Here is a 19,583-nt window from a genome sequence, read left to right as displayed (position 1 = left end):
TTTCTATTTCATTGATTTCTGCTCTGATCTTTATTATTTCTTTTCTCCTTCTGGGTTTAAGGTTCATTTGCTGCTCTTTCTCCAGCTGCTTTAAGTGAAGGGTTAGGTTGTGTTTTGGAGACCTTTATTGTTTCTTGAGAAAGGCTTGTATTACTTTATACTTTCCTCTCAGGACCGCCTTTGCTGTGTCCCACAGATTCCAAACAGTTGTGTTTTCCTTTTCATTTGTTTCCATGACTTTTTTTTCAATTCTTCTTTAATTTCCTATTGACCCATTCATTCTTTAGTAGGATGCTCTTTAGCCTCCATGTATTTGAGCTCTTTCCAACTTTCCTCTTGCGGTTGAGTTTTAATTTCAAAGCATTGTAGTCTGAAAATATGCAGGGAATGATCTCAATCTTTTGGTACTAGTTGAGACCTGATTTGTGACCCAAGATGTGATCTATTCTAGAGAATGTTCCACGTGCACTAGAGAAAAATGTATACTCTGTTGCTTTGGGATAGAATGTTCTGAATATATCTGCGATGTCCATCTGGTCCAGTGTGTCATTTAAAGCCTTTATTTCCTTGTGGATCTTTTGCTTAGATGATCTCTCCATTTCAGTGAGGAAGGTATTAAAGTCCCCTACTATTATTGTATTATTGTCAATGTGTTTCTTTGATTTTGTTATTAATGTGTTTATATAATTGGCTGCTCCCATGTGAGGGGCATAGATATTTAGAATTATTAGATCTTCTTATTGGAAAGACCCTTTAAGTATTGCATAGTGTCCTTCCTCATCTCTTCTTACAGTCTTTTGCTTAAAATCTAATTGGTGTGGTATAAGGATTGGCACCCCAGCTTTCTTTTAATGTCCATTAGCATGGTAAATGGTTTTCCACCACTCATTTTAAATCTGGAGGCATCTTTGGGTCTAAAATGAGTTTCTTGCAGACAGCATATCAATGGGTCTTGTTATTTTATCCATCCTGATACCCTGTGTCTTTTGATTGGGGCATTTATCCCATTTACATTCAGGGTAACTATTGAAAGATATGAATTTAGTTCCACTGTATTGCCTGTAAGGTGACAGTTACTGTATATTGTCTCTGTTCCTTTCTGGTCTGTTACTTTTAGGTTCTCTCTTGGCTTAGAGGACCTCTTTCAGTGTTTCCTGTAGGCCTGGTTTGGTGTTTGCAAATTCTTTTAGTTTTAATTTGTCCTGGAAGCTTTTTATCTCTCCTTCTATTTTCAATGAGAGCCTAGCTGGATATAGTATTCTTGGCTGCATATTTTTCTTGTTTAGTGCTCTGAATATATCCTGCCAGTCCTTTCTGGCCTGCCAGGTCTCTGTTGGATAAGTCTGCTGCCAATCTAATATTTCCACCATTCTGTATGACAGACCCAAGCTGCTTTCAGGATTTTTTCCTTTGTCATTGAGACTTGTAAGTTTTACATCAGATGGTGGGGTGTTGATCTATTTTTACTGATTTTGAGGGGGTTTCTCTGTGCCTCCTGGATTTTGATGCTTGTTCCCTTCCCCAAATTAGGGAAGTTCTCTGCTATAATTTGCTCCAATATACCTTCTGCTCTCCTCTCTCTTTCATCTTCTTCGGGATCCCAATTATTCTAATATTGTTTTGTCTTATGGTATCACTTATCTCTCAAATTCTCCCTAATGATCCAGTGGTTATTTGTCTCTCTTTTTCTCAGCTTCTTTATTCTCCATCATGTGGTCTTCTATATCTCTCATTCTCTCTTCTGCCTTATGTATCCTGGCAGTAAGAGCCTCCATTTTTTATTGCACCTCATTAATAGCTTGTTTGATTTCAACTTGGTTAGATTTTAGTTCTTCTATTTCTCCAGAAAGGGTTTTTATTTCTCCAGAAAGGGATTCTCTAGTGTCTTCTATGCTTTTTTCAAGCCCAGCTAGCATCTTGATAATCATCGTTCTGAACTCTGGTTCTGACATCTTACTAATGTCTGTATCTATTAGGTCCCCAGCTGTCGGTACTGCCTCTTGTTCTTTTTTTTTTTTTTTTTGAAGTGAATTTTTCCACCTTGTTATTTTATCCAGATAAAAATAGATGAATGAGAGAACAAAATACTAAAAAGGTAGAAACGACCTCAGAAAAATATACATTAAATAAATCAAACGAGACCTGAAACTGGGAGAAGAAAGGAGGAAAAAAATTTTTATACATATATATGTGAATATGGTGAATAAAACAGAGCCACACACTTGATTCTGGGTGTATTTTGGTCTGTTAGAAGAAACTGCATCCCGAAATTTTAAAGAAAGAAAAGAAAGAAAGAAAAATTTATATATATACAAAAAATGAGAGTACTCATGGTAAAAGGATGAAATATGACTGTAATGATGAAAATTAGAAAAGATTCTAAAAAAGGAATTGATAAGATAAGAAGCTGGTTGAAAAAAGGGGGGGGGAGTAGAGAATGTGATTAGGCTGAAGACTAGAACAAAGCCATATGCTAGATTTAGGGTATATTTTGGTCTGTTAGAAGAAACTGCATCCCGAAATTTTAAAGAAAGAAAAACTTATATTGTACAAAAAATAAGGTTAAATACAATGAAGAGCTAGAATGACTTAAACAATGAAAATTTTAAAAGATTTTTAGAAAGGTATTGATAAGATAAAATAGTTTTAAAAGGTTAAAGTAGGGAAGAGGAAACAATTTTAAAAATAGAATAAGAAAAAAATAAAATTAAAAACAATTTAGCTTTGAATGGAAGACTAAAGAATCATGGGGGAAAAGCCATAAATTCTATGTGCTGCGTTCCACTAGCTCTGGAGTTCCGCTCTTCTCATTGACTAGTGAACTTGGTCTTGGCTGGACGTTCTTGCTGATCTTCTGCGGGAGGGGCCTGTTGCCCTGATTCTCAAATGTCTTTGCCCGAGGTGGAACCGCACCGCCCTCGCCAGGGGCCGGGCTAAGCAATCTGCTCGGGTTCGTGCTCAGAGCTTTTGTTCCCTGAGCGCTTTCCAGACCGCTTTGGAGGCCGGGAATGAAGATGGCGGCCGCCGGGTCTCTGGCTGGAGGAGTGGAGAGCTCAGGGCCCCACTCCTCAGTGCACCTTGGAGAAAAGCCATCAGTCCCTCCCGTTTCCCTGGTCTCTGGCCGCACTCTGAGCTCACCCGGCCTGTGACCAAGTGTTTCTATCTCTGGCGCGCAGCCCCATTTGGAGTCTCCAAACCCAGCAGATTCCTGCTGTGCTCCCGCACCACTCCTCCTGGAGGAGGAAGGCGAGTCTCCCTAGATCTGACACTTATAGAGTCCCTGCTCGAAAACCAGTTCCCCAGCTGTGGCTCGGATCACAGTTTAAGGTAACCCCAAGCTGAGAGCCCCTCCTCGACTCTGTCTTTGTAGCCAGCTTCTCTGTTCCGATACCTGGGGGCTCTGCCACACTCAGACACCCCCGGTCTTTCTGTGACCCCGAGGGTCCTGAGACCACACTGTCCCCGTGAGGGCCCCACCCCACTTAGCCTCTGGAGCGATGTCCCTCAGTGGAGCAGACTTCTGAAAGTTCTGATTTTGTGTTCCACTGCTGTGCCACTTGCCAGGAGCTGGCCCTTCCCCCCGCGGTCTATCCTCTCATACATCACCTTGGATTCACTTCTCCACATGTCCTACCTTCCAGAAAGTGGTTGTTTTTCTGTTCCTAGAATTGCTGCTCTTCTTCTCTTCTATCTCCTGTGGAGTTTGTAGGTGTTCAGAATGGTTTGATAATGATCTAGCTGAACTCCTGGGATCCCATTTAGGTCTCCTACTACTCCACCATCTTGCTCCTCCTGTGATAAATATATTCTTTAATCCCCATCCCCTATTCTCTTATTTCCCCATCCGTCTGTCCCTCTCCCTTGCCCCACTGACCAGCAGTGTGTTCTTTATAGTTAAGAGTTTGGTTTTAGTTTGTGTCTTTTTTTCCCCTTTGTTTGCTTGTTTTGTTTCTCAAATTTCACATGTGAGTTAGATCGTATGGTATTTGTCTTTCTCTGACTTATTTCACTTAGCATAGTACTCTCTAACTCTAGCCACAAAATTGCAAATGATAAGATTTCATTCTTTTTTATGGCTGAGTAATATTTCACCACATATATTATACCACTTTTTTTTTACATGAACACATTTTATTATTTTGCTATATAACATATTAGTGAATATACTCAATGCATTTTCTCAAATGGCAAATGAGACACAAGATAACATCTTTTTGATTCCTGAAAACCTCAGTATCATCTGTCTTTTGAAGGATCCAGTTTCCTACAACATCTATGATGCTGTCAACGAGGATATCAACAGTGCTTAGTAGTAAAGAACATTTTGCTAAGTTGTTCTATCATGGGTCCTTGCTCAAAGTGCTCATTTTTTTCTTCTAATCTGGTTTTCAGCACTTGGTCATGTGTTTCTTCATTATCACGCAGAGGATCTGGCTGAGGAATAGGTTGTGTATGCTCCTATGGAATGTCCACAGAAGCGTGGTAGCACACTATTGTCCTGCCATCAGAGGTCAAAGCAAGCTCTACTTTGCAATTATAGTCATCTGGTAGAGGAGAATATGTAGATTTATGACAAACACAATATAAAGCTCTGTTTTGAATTGGAAATAAATGTTTCCAGATAGTTCTGTTTGATATCACCCATTTTACTGCTGCTAACGCCATGGTGAATCAAGATGCTTATCTGGTGGTATGAAAGAAGATGATTTGAAGAGAAACTGATTTTAAAATCTTCTTCAGGGTATATCTATTTTCATTCCTGACAGCCGCTCACCACAAGCCTGCCATTTTACCTCAATATACCACATTTTCTTTTTCCTTTTTTTTTTTAAACATTTTCTTTATCCATTCACTAGCCAATGAATACTTGGACTGTTTCCATAGCTTGGCTATTGTAGATGATGCTGTTATACACACAGGGATGCATGTGTCCCCTTGAATTAATGTTTTTGTATTTTGGTGGCAAATACCTATTAGTGCAACTGCTGGGTCATAGGGTAGCTCTATTTTTAATTTTTGAGGAACATCGTACTGTTTTCCACAGTGGCTACACCAGCTTGCATTCCCACCAACAGTGCAGGAGGTTTCCCTCTTCTCTGTATCCTCACCAACACTTTTTTCTTGTGTTATTGATTTTAGCCCTTCTGACTGGTGTGAGGTGGTATCTCATCATAGTTTTGATTTGCATTTCCCTGATGATGAATGATGTTGAGCATCTCTTCATGTGTCTGTTGACCATCTGAATGCCTTCTTTGGAAAAATGTTTGTCCGTGTCCAATTTATGTAAAGACTTTATTTTTAAGCATTCTCTATACCTATCATGGGGCCTGAACCCACAACCCTTAGATCTGAGCCAGCCAGGTGCCCCATCTGATGCCTATTTTTTAATTGAATAGTTTTTTGGGTATTGAATTGTATCAGTTCTTTTTTTCTTTCTTTTATTATTATTTTTTTCTTGATTTTATTTTTATTTATTGGACAGAGAGAGAGATCACAAGTAGGCAGAGAAGAGGCAGGCAGAGAGAGAGGAGGAAGCAGGCTCCCCGCTGAGAAGAGAGCCCGATGCGGGGCTCAATCCCATGCACCCTGGGATCATGACCTGAGCCGAAGGCAGAGGCTTAACCCACTGAGCCACCCAGGTGCCCCTATTATTATTTTTTTTAATAGAGAGAGAGAGCATTGCTCTAGAGGGGCAGAGGGAGACAGAGAATCTCAAGCAGGCTCCACACTCAGCACAGAGCCCAACACAGAGCTCGATCTCATGACCCCAAGATCATGACCTGAGCTGAAATCAAAAGTCAGACACTTAACCAGCTGAGCCACTCAGTCACCCTTGTATCAGTTCTTTATATATTTTGGATACTAACCCTTTAACTGATATGTCGTTTGCAAATATCTTCTCCCATTCAATAGATTACATTTAATTTTGTCGATAATTTCCTTCACTGTGCAGAAACTTTTTGGGGGTAGTCTGAATAGTTTATTTCTGCTTTATTTCCCTTGCCTTAAGAGGCAAATCTAGAAAAATGTTGCTATAGCCCATGCCAGAGACATCCCTGCCTATGCTCTTTCAGGATTTGTATGGTTTCAGGTCTTTAATCCATTTTGAGTTTATTTTTGTGTATGGTGGAGGAAAGTGGTCTAGTTTTATCCTTTTGCATGTGGCTGTCCAGTTTTCCCAACACCATTTGTTGAGAAGACTGTCTTTCTCCCATTGGAAATTCATCCTCCTTTGTCGAAGATTAATTGACCATATAATTGTGGGTTTATTTCTGGGTTTTTGGTTGCTTCTCCCTTTTTATGTGAGCCACCATGCTTCATTTGATTTCCCTATTCACAAAATGCATTATTACCTCTCCTCCACTGTTACATTCTCTTCTGCTCTCTCTGACCCTATAGCTTAATTTTTCTGTCATTTAGTAGAGCTTCAGGAAACAGCAGAGATGATTACTTTTTTAGCTGGTACTAAGCAAAGCAAAATATGCAAAAGTGCCTTGCAAAGAAACTCTAAGATATCAAACAAATGTGATTTATTATCATATGGTTCCTAAGACACCTTGATAGGTTTCTCCCTCTCATGGCTTTTGCCAAAATGAGCATTTGAGCAACTGCAGCCATCCATCTAGCCATGATCCTAAAATTCTTTGTTTGTTGATTTTTTTTGTTTTGTTTTCAATAAGAAGATTTGCTACCTTTATTGGGATGTTGTTTTCAGGTCCTATAACCCAAAATATAATTTTATAATAGTTAAAAATTCAAAGCAATTAAACCATCATAGCTATAAAGGGACAAAAATGAATTTTTTTTTTAAAGATCTTATTTATTTGACAGAGAGAGAGCAGAAGTAGGCAGAGCAGCAGGCAGAGAGAGAGGAAGCGAAGCAGGCTCCCCGCTGAGCAGAGAGCCCGATGCAGGGCTCGATCCCAGGACCCTGAGATCATGACCTGAGCCGAAGGTAGAGGCTTAACCCACTGAGCCACCCAGGTGCCCCCCAAAATGAAATTCTTAAACGAAGGTCAAGGGCATGAAACTTAGAGCGTAATCAAATAACCAGCCTTTTAAATGCCAATTTAAGGCGCCTGGGGACCTCAGTCAGTTAAGTGTCTGCCTGGGGTTCAGGTCATGATCCAGGGTCCTGGGATCAGGCCCAAGGCAGCAGCTGTCAAATGAATACATAAAATCTTAAAACAATGCCAGTTGAAAAGTTTAAAAAAGAATAACTTTCAAGTATCCAAAGTGATCTTTGTAAAGTAATTGTTGAAATAATTGATGAAAATCAAGGAAAAGGCCACCAATTACGTGTGCTATTCAAAACAAGTTGCAGAGAACAATAGTAATTTCTAACCTGAAGGAAATGCATCCCGCTGGAAGCTCTGGGCAAAATCTGAGCTCTGGACTCAGCTCAGGGTCAATGCTCCCTGGGGGGCCCACCCAGGGCTCCAGGGGGTGCCTCCTCCCTACAGCTCCCAGGCCCCTGAGCAGATCCTTCTCAGCACCTTCTCCCTCTTTCTGCAGTTGCTCATTTCCTTCCTGGTTCAGCCTTCAGGTGCAAACTGTCTCTCATGGATCCTGTGCACCCAGCACCCAGCACCCAGCACAGTGCCAGACCTACAGTAATTCCTAAGCGTCGGGTGGAGTGGAACACTGCAGACCGCCACTTCAAGCATCTCCTCGTCTTCAGGGGGAAATACTTCCAAGGGAGGTGACTGGTATTCCGCTGGAAACATTAAGAAAACAAAGACCCGAACTCTCCTTCGTCCCCTCTCAAGACAGAAAGTCGTGGATCTGCCTGACAGATTGTCTCATCTTTTCACACAACGGGAGAAACAGGATCGAGAAAAAAACCTCCAGTCCTGGCAAGAGCGGACAGCCGAGACACAAGTGTTGAGCACGAAGGGGGAGGCAGCGTGGATCCTGGCAGCTTCTCGTGCTCCATGAGAAACACCTGCTCTGCTGGCCGCGGGGAAAGGAGGGCTCAGAATAGCACAGGCGCACCCACTCTCGGAAACACAGGAACTCCCCTGTCCTGTAGGCAAGGGGAAGGGGGTGTCAGGAGGAGGTCCAGGGAAGCTGACTTGGAACATGTACCCAACACCATGAAAAGGACTTGAATTTCCCCTGCCATGGGAAGAGGATGAAATTCCCCACCTGTCATTCTCAGAAGCTGCCAGACGTGCTCAGGGCTCGTGAGGTAAGGCTGGCAAGCTTGGGGCTTGGGGCCGAGAGGCCAGGAGGCCAGGGAGGGAGGCTTCTTTAGCTTCATGGTTGAGAACGGGCCGTCCTTCTGTTGTGGACTCCCTTGAGTGAGCACGGCACGCTGGTTTTCGGGAGAATGGGGATGATCGTGTTGGACTGATGAGAGCAGTGACCCAGACAAGCACGCAAGGGGCCCACAAACATGGTGGCAGGGGCAAAGCCTGAGCCAGGAAGACCAGGGTGTTAACCAAACTGAATGCTCCTCCAGGATCTTGTTAGTGTCCAAAATAGTCCCTTGAGATGGTTCCTCACAAAAAGCGTTCTGGGTCATAGAAATTCGGGAAATGCAGCCTACAGAAAACCCCCTGAGGGATTCACAACGAACATCAGAATCTGGAAGGTCCCAAGGGGTTCCTCATGAAAGGAAAAATAACAACAACAAAAACCTCACAGAAGATGATTTAACTCTATTTAACCCAGCGTTTCCCAGACACTTTTCTTCGAGTAAGGCTTATTAACATCCTGCAGAAAGAGTTCCATCAGCCACACCATGGGGACTGCTGTCCTACCCAGGCCTTGACTGTGGAATCTTGCCTTTCGTAAGGACACACCTTCCAGAACTTACAGGGACAGATAGATTTAATTATAATAGTAGCTGCACATTTTAAAAATCTCCTTTTCTCTTGGGGCACCTGAGTGGCCCGGTTGGTTAAGCACCTGACTTCAGCTCAGGTCATGATCTCGGGGTCCTGGGATCTAGCCCTGGGTCTGGCTCAGTGCCCAGCATGGAGGAGTGGGCTTATCCCTCCCCCTCTGCCTTCCCCCACTTCTGCTCTCTCTCTCTCAAATAAATAAATAAAATCTTAAAAAAAAATAAAAATCTTTTCTTAAATAACATGTCAGAGTAGAAAATTCACCAAGGCTCTTAAATGTTGTTTTGTTTTTCCAATTAGCTTTTTAAAGATGAACTTTAATTTTTTTAAAGATTTTATTTATTTATTTGAGAGGGGGCTTGTAAGTGCAGGGGAGTAGTAGGGAGGAGCAGGGGGGTGGCAGAGAATCCCCAAGCAGTCTCCCCGCTGAGTACTGACATCCCAGGACCCTGAGATCATGACCATAGCAAAATCAAGAGTTGATGGCTTAACCTACTGAGCTACCCAGGCACCCCAAAGATGAACTTTATTTTTTATTTTTTATTTTATATTTTTTTAAGATTTTTTTATGTATTCATTTGACAGACAGAGACAACGAGAGAGGGAACACAATCAGGGAGAGTGGGAAAGGGAGAAGCAGGTTTCCCATGGAGGAGGGAGCCCAATGCAGGGCTTGATCCCAGGACCCTGGGACCATGACCTGAGCCTAAGGCGACCACCTAAGGACTAAGCCACCCAGGCACCCCTGAACTTTATTTTTTAGTGCAGTTTCAGGTTCACAAACAACTCAGCAGCAAGTACAGGGAGTTCCTCTCTGCCCCCTGCCTCTGCTCAGACACAACCTCCCCCACTATCAGCATACCCCAGCAGGTGGTACATTTGTTACACCAAAGAACCCACACTGACACGTCATTATCACCCCAAGTCCACAGTGAATATTCAGGTTCACCCTCTTGTTGTACTTGGAGTTTGGATAAATGTATCAGGACATGTATCCATCACTATAGTATCATGCAGAGTATTTTCACGGCCCCAAACATCCTCTGTGGTCTGCCTATTCATTCCTCCCCTCCAACCCATGGCCGCCACTGCTCTCACTGCTGTCCCCACCATTTTGCCTTTTCTGGAACATGATGTCGATGGACTCCCTATAATACATAGTTGTTGAACCTTACTTATTATATTTCTATGTCAAAGGATATTTTTAATTTTTCATTTCTTTTAATTGAAGTAGAGTTGACCTGCAGCATTAGAGTAGTTTCAGGTGTACAACTTAGTGATTTGACATTTATATATGTTAGGAAATGGTCACCACTGTTAAGTCTAATTACCGTCTGTTACCATACAAAGTTATTACAATATTATTGGCTCTATTCCCTGTGCTGTACTTTATATCCCCTTGACCTATTTATTTTACAGCTAGCAGTCTGTACCTTTTGACCCCCTTCACTGATTTCACCCGCCCCCTCACCCCCTCCCTTCTAGCAACCACCAGTTTGTTCTCCGTATCTATGAGTCTGTTTCTGATTTGCTTCGTTTGTTCACTTGTGGGTTTTTTTCAGATTCCACAAACAAGTGAAATCATACGGTATTTGTCTTTCTCTGACTTATTTCACTTAGCACAACGCCTTCTAGGTTGGTGAAAAGGATACATTTAAAAGGGCACGTGGAGAAAATGGCACCTTTCCATGGCTGGAAGATCACTAGCTCATTCTGATTACAGCGTTCTCAACCTTGGCACAACTGACATTTTGGACAAGGTGAGGGGACTGTCCTGCGTATTGTAGGATGTTTAGTACCATCGCTGGCCTTTACCTCCTAGATGCTGGTAGGACCCCCTCCTTAAGCTGTGACCATCAAAACGACAGACTGTTGCCTAATGTCCCCTGATGGGAAAAAAATCACCCTGATTCAAAATCACTGGTCTAAAGGGAAACCCAGACTTCACCAGAAAATCTCAAAAGCATTTTCCATCTGGTCATTTACCTCTTGTAAGCATTGGGTCAACTGAAATGTCTGGTAGGGAGAAGACAGACTAGGTATGAAGACCTAGGAGTTCCTGAAGAAACATGCAAGAACGTCGGCTTTTCATCTTACAAAACAAACTTCGTTAACCTTCGGCTGAGACAGGACATTAGTCAGGTCACAAAGTCAAAGGAGAAAAGAAGAGGTTGTGTTCCCCTGAAGTCTGTTACAGGAGGATATTCAAACCTTCATTTTGGGGTTATCCATCTACACATCTTCTCTGGATCTCCAAACCCATTTGGTTCTGTGCAAGTGTTCTCTTAACTGTTCCTAGGTGGGAAATACTTGCTCTCTTTGAGGATTAAAAGCTAATACTTGCTGTAACCATTTCAGACTGTAAAATCAATCAGATAAAAAAAGACCTACTAGAAATCTGGAGTGAGATATGTCTGGTCTAATAAACTGCTTGAGGGAGTAAGACCATGTAACCAAAGCTGGACAAACTTCCCAAAAAGTACATGGGGAAAAGAAGACCCTTCACCATGTCTCACTCATCAAAAAGACACACACACTTTTTTTTTTTTTTTAAGTGTCGTGCCCTTTCTCTTAAGGTAAAGCCCCAAGTCCTTAATCATGGACATGGTCTACCAGCCCTGTATGACTTGACGCCTGCAGGTCTCACCAGCCCCGTTCCACGTCTCTCTTCACCCCACCCCCACTGTTCAGTCAGGTTGGACTTCTGCTACCTCACAGCTTTACACTTGCTGTTCCCACTACCTGGAACACACTTTTCTCCTCTCCTTTCCCCCTTCTTATTGTCTTGAAAGCACCTACAGCTACTTGAAATTTCAGTTTAAATGTTTCCCTGTCCCCACTGTCTAGGCAGATCTGTTATAGTCTGGTAACACCTTGCTGTCCCTTGTCATGGCACTTTGTGTCCATTGTAATTAACCAATCAGTAACAATAACTTAGTATTTGTCTCTTTCACTGAACTTGAGTGTCTGTGTCTTCACACACCCATGGTAGTGTCCTCTCCGTGACTTACGGCACCTGCCATGTTGTAGGTGCCCAGGAAGCATCCATCAAATGATGCGTGAGGTACCACTTCACAGCTGCTAAGATGGCCATAATGAAAATAAATGGGGAAGGGGTGGATAACAGGGCTTGGCAAGGATTTGGAGAAATCAGAAACCTCACACACTGCTTGTGGGAATGCAGAATGGACCCACTGCTGTGGAAAATGGTGTGGCACTCCCTCAAACGGTTGAACCCAGAGTTGCCACATGACCCAGTAATTTAACTCGTGGGTATGGACTAAAGAGAACTGAAGATGTACATTCACCCAGAATCAGTACATGAATGTTGATAACAGCATGAACAGTAACAGCCAGAGAGTAGAAGCAACTCTGGCGTATATCACCAGATGAATGGATAAACAGAACGCGGTTAATCAGTAAATGCATACAGTGGAATATTATTCAGCCATGAAAAGGAAAGCAGGGCTTTGCTCTCCTACAGTCCGGTCCCCAAATGACAAACCATGTCATGAAGACTCTTCTAGTGCTTCTCCTCACACTTAAGGTGAAATCTGAGCTCCTCATCCAAGTTTACCAAGCACCAGGTAATCTGGCTCCTACCTGCCTCTTGGGACCTCTTCTCCTAGGTGTTCCTTTGTCCACTAGATGCTAAGGCACACTTGTCCTTTTGTCTGTGCTTAAAACACTCCAGGGTAATTTGTACTGTGGGTGTCTTCTGTTTGAAATACTTTCTCTTCCAGTCTTGGCTTGACTGGCTCCATCGAATCATCTGGAGCTCATCTTAAATGTCATTTTCTCAGAGTTCCCTCTCGTGATCACTTCGTGTAAACAAGCCATGTAGTCGCCTTCTCTGGGGACATTCGGGTTCAGCTATGTACAGAGGCTCAGTGCCGACCGATTTGTTCCTTGTCTGCCTTTCCCCGCTAAAATCTAAGCTCGAGGAGACGTAGGGACCTCATCACTGAGAACAGTGCCTGAATGAATGAATACTGAATGAATGAATAAAAGCCTTTTCATGGAAAAATTAAAAAAAGAAGGAAGCACTGATACGTACTACAACATGATGCCCAGTGAAAAAAGCCAGAGAAAAAAGGCTACATATTGGGATTCCATCTTTATGAAGTGTTCAGAAGAGGCAAATCTGTAGAGACAAAACATAGATCAGTGATTGCCATGGGCTGGGCGAGGCCGAATGGGGAATCACTGCTTTTAATGGATATGATGGGTTTTGTTGGGTGGGATGATGAAATTGTTCTGAAATTAGATCGTGGTGGTGATTGCACAACCTTTTAAATGTGCTGTAAGATGATTAAAATGGGGAGATTTATGTGAGGCGAATTATTTTCTTCTGAGGTGAAATTCACCTCACATCAAATTCACCATTTTAAAGTATACAATTCAGTGGCATTTAATACATTCACAAGGAAAGTGAACGAAGACGACGCTCATACATCATACATGGAAAGGACGTCTGTCTTCCCATTGCCATTTTACGACGCACTTTTTATTTTATTTTATTTTATTTATTTGAGAGAGAGAGAGAACAAGCACATGAGCAGGGACAGGGGCAAAAGCAGAGGGAGACAGAGAATCCTCAAGCAGACTCCCTGCTGAGCATAGAACCCAACGTGGGGCTCAATCTCATGACCCTGAGAACATGACTCAAGCCAAAAGCAAGAGTCGGACACTTAACCGACTGAGCCACCGAGGTGTCCCATGCTGCACTTTTTAGAAGAAACTTCCAAGGAAAGATATTATGAAAGATTCCCGCCAGGATCTTCATTTGGCTTACACGTGGTGGAAGTTGTGAAGCTCTAACATCAGTGCGTCAGGAATTACTTTGCACTGCTATGACTTCAATGAACTTTTTTTTTTTTTTAAGATTCTACTTATTTTATTTGACAGAGAGAGATCACAAGTAAGGGGAGGGGCAGGCAGAGAGAGAGGGGGAAGCAGGCTCACCACTGAGCAGAAACCTCAATGGGGGGCTCGATCTCAGGACCCTGGGATCATGACCCGAGCTGAAGACAGGGGCTTTAACCCACCGAGCCACCCAGGTGCCCCTTAAATGAAATTTTTGATACCAAAAGTGCAGGGATCAGTCAGAAACAATCAGTCAGGAACAGTGGGGTAATTCCAGAAGGACAAGAGCTGCATTACCACAGCTAAGCTGAGCATGGGGGAAGCAGGGTGTCGGGGAGGGGAGAGAGGCAAATGCAAGGAACAGGAGTCAACCAAACTCCCAAATTTGTGGAAACTGATATGGCCTTGTCCTTTCTCCTTGTTCATATGACCACCATCTCCAATGCTACACTTCCCGTTACAGTCACTGAATTAGGTCACCGTCCTTGCACTCAGATACCAGTCCTCCTGTGTATTCTGATGATGGACCTTTGCCCAGATCAGGAGGAGCACCATGAAGAATGAGATTGTCCATTCGTCCTTCCATCCATCCGGGCGGGAAGGTATTACTGAACAGCAAGGACACACAAGGCGCATATCGCTTAATAAATGGAAAATGGGAACATGGCTGCGTTGATCACTAGGATGAAGTCCCAGCAGCTCTCTCTGCGTGGGAATTCAATCCACGGTGAGGCAGGAAGACTTCAGACAGCACCCACTTGCATGAAGTGGGAACAGAGGCCTCCACTCTGAATTTCATGCGACGATCGTTCCCTATGAGAGAAAAAGAAGCCCGACGAGCTTCTTATATTGGTTTTTACATACTTGGAATTACCTTCCAAGGTAATTGGGGGAATTTTCCTACTCCTGGGTGGGTGACCCTTGTCCCACATAATCCACAGATGTATTTTTCTTCGTTTCCCATGATGGGTGTTTACAAAATTAGCCCGGCACTTTGAATGACGGGTCTGAAGAAGCGATGTAATTTGCAACTTCCGGCCTTTAAATGTGCGCTGTAGTTGGTACTAGCCGCTCGGATTTTAACCTGCGTGTGAGAAAAATATACGGCAGCTCTGTCTTTTGGCGATTGTTTTACTATGGTTGTTCTCGTTGGTTTGCTTTTTATTCAAAACAAGTCATTTATACCTCTCCGTTCCCTGATCTCTGTCATATGGGGATGCTCAATGAGTAACAGGATTGCTGGGGTTACACGAGCTAGTGCGTGGGAAGAGATTGGAGGGCAATGCCTGGTACACAGTGAGTACTTTATTATTATTGTTATTGTCATTAAAATATATACTAGCTGACACAGTTCAAACCCACCAAGAATATTTAGTGTTTTTGGTAACACGGTGTTGTTTAAAGCTTCGCTGTGTGAAGATAGGCCATTTTTCTTGGTGATTACCAAGGTCTTTGGGGATAAAGAGAGATTTGGATATTACAGCGAGTTAGGGTTTCATGGTGTCAAGGTGAGGGAACGGAGGTGACCAAATACAGGGAAAGCACACAGAGTTCTTGCCCTAGTAACTTCTGATGGGAAAGCTGTACTTTCCTCTGGATTGAGGACAACACGAGAGGGGGGAACAGCGGTGGGTCTGCAGGGGACTATAAGAGCAGGTTGAAGCATGAGGGACCAGGAAATGACAGTGACAGGGACGTAAGTAACCACTATCCAAGAAATGGGGATCAGAGCTGTGGGGGATCAGAAGGGATGCAAGTATGGCGCTTGGATGGGACCTTGGTATTTCCGGAGAAGATTCAGGTTCCAAATAAAAAATTGTATGAAATAAGAAGAAAAAATTGAAGAGGGCCAGGGAAAGAATTCTAATATTGTAGAGAGCACTGGTCAGTGGAGTGAGCATGACAATCACAGGAGGATGCAGGGGAGGTGGCCTCTTATAAGTCAGCCTTTCTGTGCCTGTTTCCTGACCACAGAATGGAAACTAACTGGAAACCATCTTACTCAACTTTACAATCTTAGGAAGAGAAAAGGAGTAAATATCAAAGTTCCTTAAAAGAGACATTTGCTAAATGTAATTATTATGTTTGGATATTGCCCTGTATTTACTCCACATTAATTTTGGAATCACTTGATTGATTTTCTAATTTAGAAATTAAAAATTTCTAATGAAATTCTTTTGGATTTTTTGGTTGAGACTGAGTTACATGTATACATTAATTTGGGAAGAACTGACAGAGGTTTTTTTTTAATATTTTATTTATTTATTTGACAGACAGAGATCACAAGTAGGCAGAGAGGCAGGCAGAGAGAGGAGGAAGCAGGCTCCCCGCTGAGCAGAGAGCCCAATGCGGGGCTTGATCCCAGGACCCTGCGATCATGACCTGAGCCGAAGGCAGAGGCTTTAACTCACTGAGCCACCCAGGCGCCCCATTGCTGCTATTTTTAATTGGACATTTTCACATTGTATTTTGTAACTGACATAGGAAAGCTATCTTTTAATATTGATTTTATAACCAGTCACTTTACTGAATTTCTCTAATTCTTTCTAATAGCATTTCTTTTGATTCTCTTGGAGTTTCTAACTACATAGACATAGGAACTGCAAGAGAGAGGGGATGATTTAATCTGTTCTTTTCCAGTAATTGAACTCAATGTTTCATTCTCTCTTTAGTTAGAACTACAGAACAGGAGCGTCTGGATGGCATAGTTGGCTGGGCATCTGACTCATGGTTTCAGCTTGGCTTATGATCTCAGGGTCGTGAGATCAAGTCCTGCATCGGGCTCCATGCTTGGTGTGGAGTCTGCCGGAGATTCTCTCTCTCCCTCTCTCTCTCTCTACATCTGCTGCTCGTGCGCGCTCTCTCTCTCTCACTCTTTAAAAGATACAGGTAAATCATGGTGCTTGGGTGGCTCAGTGGGTTAAGCCTCTGCCTTCGGCTCTGGTCATGATCTCAGGGTCCTGGGATCGAGCCCCACATCAGTCTCTCTGCTCAGCAGGGAACCTGCTTCCCCCTCTCTCTCTGCCTACTTGTGATCTCTCTCTGTCAAATAAATAAAATCTTAAAACAAAAAAAAAAAGATATAGGTAAATCTTTTTTTAAAAAACCCCAAATGTAAAAATACCTACCAGAACAACACTGAACAATATGGAGAGGGTACACACTGACTACAGTTGTTTTAGATTTTTTAAATGAATGTCTAAAGGACTTACCACTAGGTATGATGTTTGTTGTTGATTTCAGACAGAAAAATTGTATCACTGTAAAGAAGATTCCTTATATTTTTTCTTTACTAGTGGTTTTCCAACATGGTAATTGTTTGAGCTCCTGCTTACAAGCACTTTCCTTAAGGCCCCCCCATCTCATTTTGGTCAAAAGCTTTTAGATCCATCCCAACTTAATACATGATGTTGGATTTATTACTTAGTAGTGATAATTTGCATAATCATCAGGACCTGAATATGGGCAGCTCCTTTTAAATTCATATGGTGACAATTAAGCTAAATTCAGGAGAATAGTTATCCCGCGAAAGTGCTACGCAGAAGGAATTTCCTTAGATGCTTCCAAGCAGAGTTTCCCAGGAGGGGTTCACAGTTCGCTTGATGTGCTGGTTACAAGCACAGACTGAGGAGTTGTACCGCAGAGCCACTGAAGCAGGCGTGGGGACGGATGCTGGTGGGCTGCGTTTTCAATGGGCTCCGCGCGTGATGTTTCCACACCTGCCACAAAGAGTAAAAGAGCAAGCAAGACATTCCGAGCGTGGACAAAAAGGGAAGAGGACTTATCCTCTTACACTTATCCTCACAGAGTGGAGTTAGCTCACCTGTCACACTGCTGTGACTCAGCTAGCCGTGAAACCTCCTGGCCACCATGCACTCTGCCGCCATCATCGGGGCTGAATGCTGACCGCTGCTTCTAGAAATTTCCTTTAAATTGTGGATGTTTCCAACCGTACCCCTACCGCTGAGGCCCCAGTATGGGTGGTAGAGGAGGCGGAGCTGCTGGAGCTCTCTTTTTCAACTTCAAGCCTTGGCAGCTCTACTTTTAACTGTTACCCATCGTGGGGTTCCGGGCAAGATTCTAAGAATAAAAGTTTGGAAATGACTGTTGCACACCCTTGAGCAACATCTTGATTTGACTAAAGAGTTGGGTCGTTTTATGTTGGTGCACATAATTCTAACAAAGAGGCTTCACCCGAGCAAGTTTGACACAGTCCCTTTTATGTTTTTCTTCTTTTATGGATTTGTCTCAAAAAATGAAATCTCTTTGGTAATCAGGGACCCTCATTTCGCACCTAGTGTCTAAGATGCTTCTCTGAATCCGAGGACATTCTGTAGCTATTACTTTTATTACTCAGAAATTCTCTAAAATTTGTATTTTAAAAGGTTTTTTTTAAAAGATTTTATTTATTTATTTGACAGAGAGAGAGAGATCACAAATAGGCAGAGAGAGGGGGAAGCTGACTCCCCGCTGAGCTTAGAGCCTGACTGGGGGTCGATCCCAGGACCCTGAGACCATGCATGACCTGAGCTGAAGGCAGAGACTTAACTGACTGAGCCACCCAGGCACCCCTGTATTTTATAAAAAGGGAGGAAATTTTTAAAAACCCCACTGAGAGAAATAAGGGATAATTAATGTAGGCTCTGGGCCCAGGACCAGGACAGGAGCTGGAGTTCCTGGCTAGGGCCCTCTGATCACCCTCTGTTTGTTAAGGTGAATGTCCTCCTTCCCTGATGGGTCTCATTTTCTTCTTTGATAAAGTGAAGATGCTGGAGCATGAAATTTACAAGATGCCTTCCAGCTCTAAAAGTTGATGACTTATTTGCATGTCAAAGAATTCAACCTAGCCTGCGTATTACAGTACTCCAAGCTCTCTGTCATAAACAAGAAAAACTTTCTGCTTAATCATCAAGCATAGAATAATGTCCTGCACTCGTATATATTAAGACTAGTTTATTATAAAATGAATTAATTCAGCATGATAAGTGTTTAATTATATGTAATTAAAAAGAAATTATTTTAAGGGACTCTAAGGTAATCATTATTCTTATTTTTCTTTTAACTTACACATGATCAGTTAACATCCTAGGTCTCCGTAAGATCACCGGTTTATTGCGGACAAGGTTGCTGCATTAAGAATTAATTTTTTATTTTTTAAAAAGATTTTATTTATTTATTTGAGAGAGAGAGAGAGAAAGTGGGAGAGAGAGAGCATGAGAGGGAGAAGGTCAGAGGGAGAGGCAGACTCCCCAGGGAGCTGGAAGCCCGATATGGGACTCCATCCCGGGACTCCAGGATCATGACCTGAGTGGAAGCCGGTTGCCTAACCAACTGAGCCCCCCAGGTGCCCAAGGATGCCACATTAAATCAAGCACAGAATCTCATTTCTCTACTTAAGGTTTTAGTTCTCTTTGTACTTATTTTTCAGAACAAGTTTGTTTTTTGTTTTTTCCAGGTAGGACCTTCCTCTCCTCCCACAACCTCTGCCGAACTGAAATTTTAAAAGTGTTCCTTTTAGTTGTGCTCCCTAATTTCTCACCAGTGCCCACTGATCATAACAAAACTGAATTAAGTTGAGTCATGAACCCTTTTATGCATCTAGCAAACACCCTCAGAGCACATCCTGTAGTCCTGGCAGTGGACTAGGACATCAGAAGCAAAGGATAGGGGATGGCCATGACCTTGAGCAGCTACCAGCCTTCCCGATGCTCTGGAGAAAGGGGAAACCATATCCAGCATACTGGTGTCATGACAAGGATGATCCATGACCGATGATCATTTCTACCTTTTCAACAGAACTCCTTAGCGATGGTTGCTTTTGGAATATACATTTGACATTTTAACAATATGATATTGGTTGGACGCAGA

The 19,583-nt window shown here is 42.8% G+C and overlaps 1 pseudogene; it reads right to left on the bottom strand.

Moving 5' to 3' along the window:
* Positions 1-4,236: 4,236 nt before the first annotated feature.
* Positions 4,237-4,729, bottom strand: LOC116870884 (annotated as a pseudogene).
* Between the last annotated feature and the right edge of the window lie 14,854 nt (positions 4,730-19,583).

Source organism: Lontra canadensis, unplaced genomic scaffold (genome assembly GCF_010015895.1).
Source record: "Lontra canadensis isolate GAN:19392208 unplaced genomic scaffold, GSC_riverotter_1.0 scaffold24, whole genome shotgun sequence".
Taxonomy (NCBI): Eukaryota; Metazoa; Chordata; class Mammalia; order Carnivora; family Mustelidae; genus Lontra; species Lontra canadensis.
The sequence above is the reverse complement of the archived record's forward strand: the minus strand, read 5'-3'. Positions and strand labels throughout refer to the sequence as shown.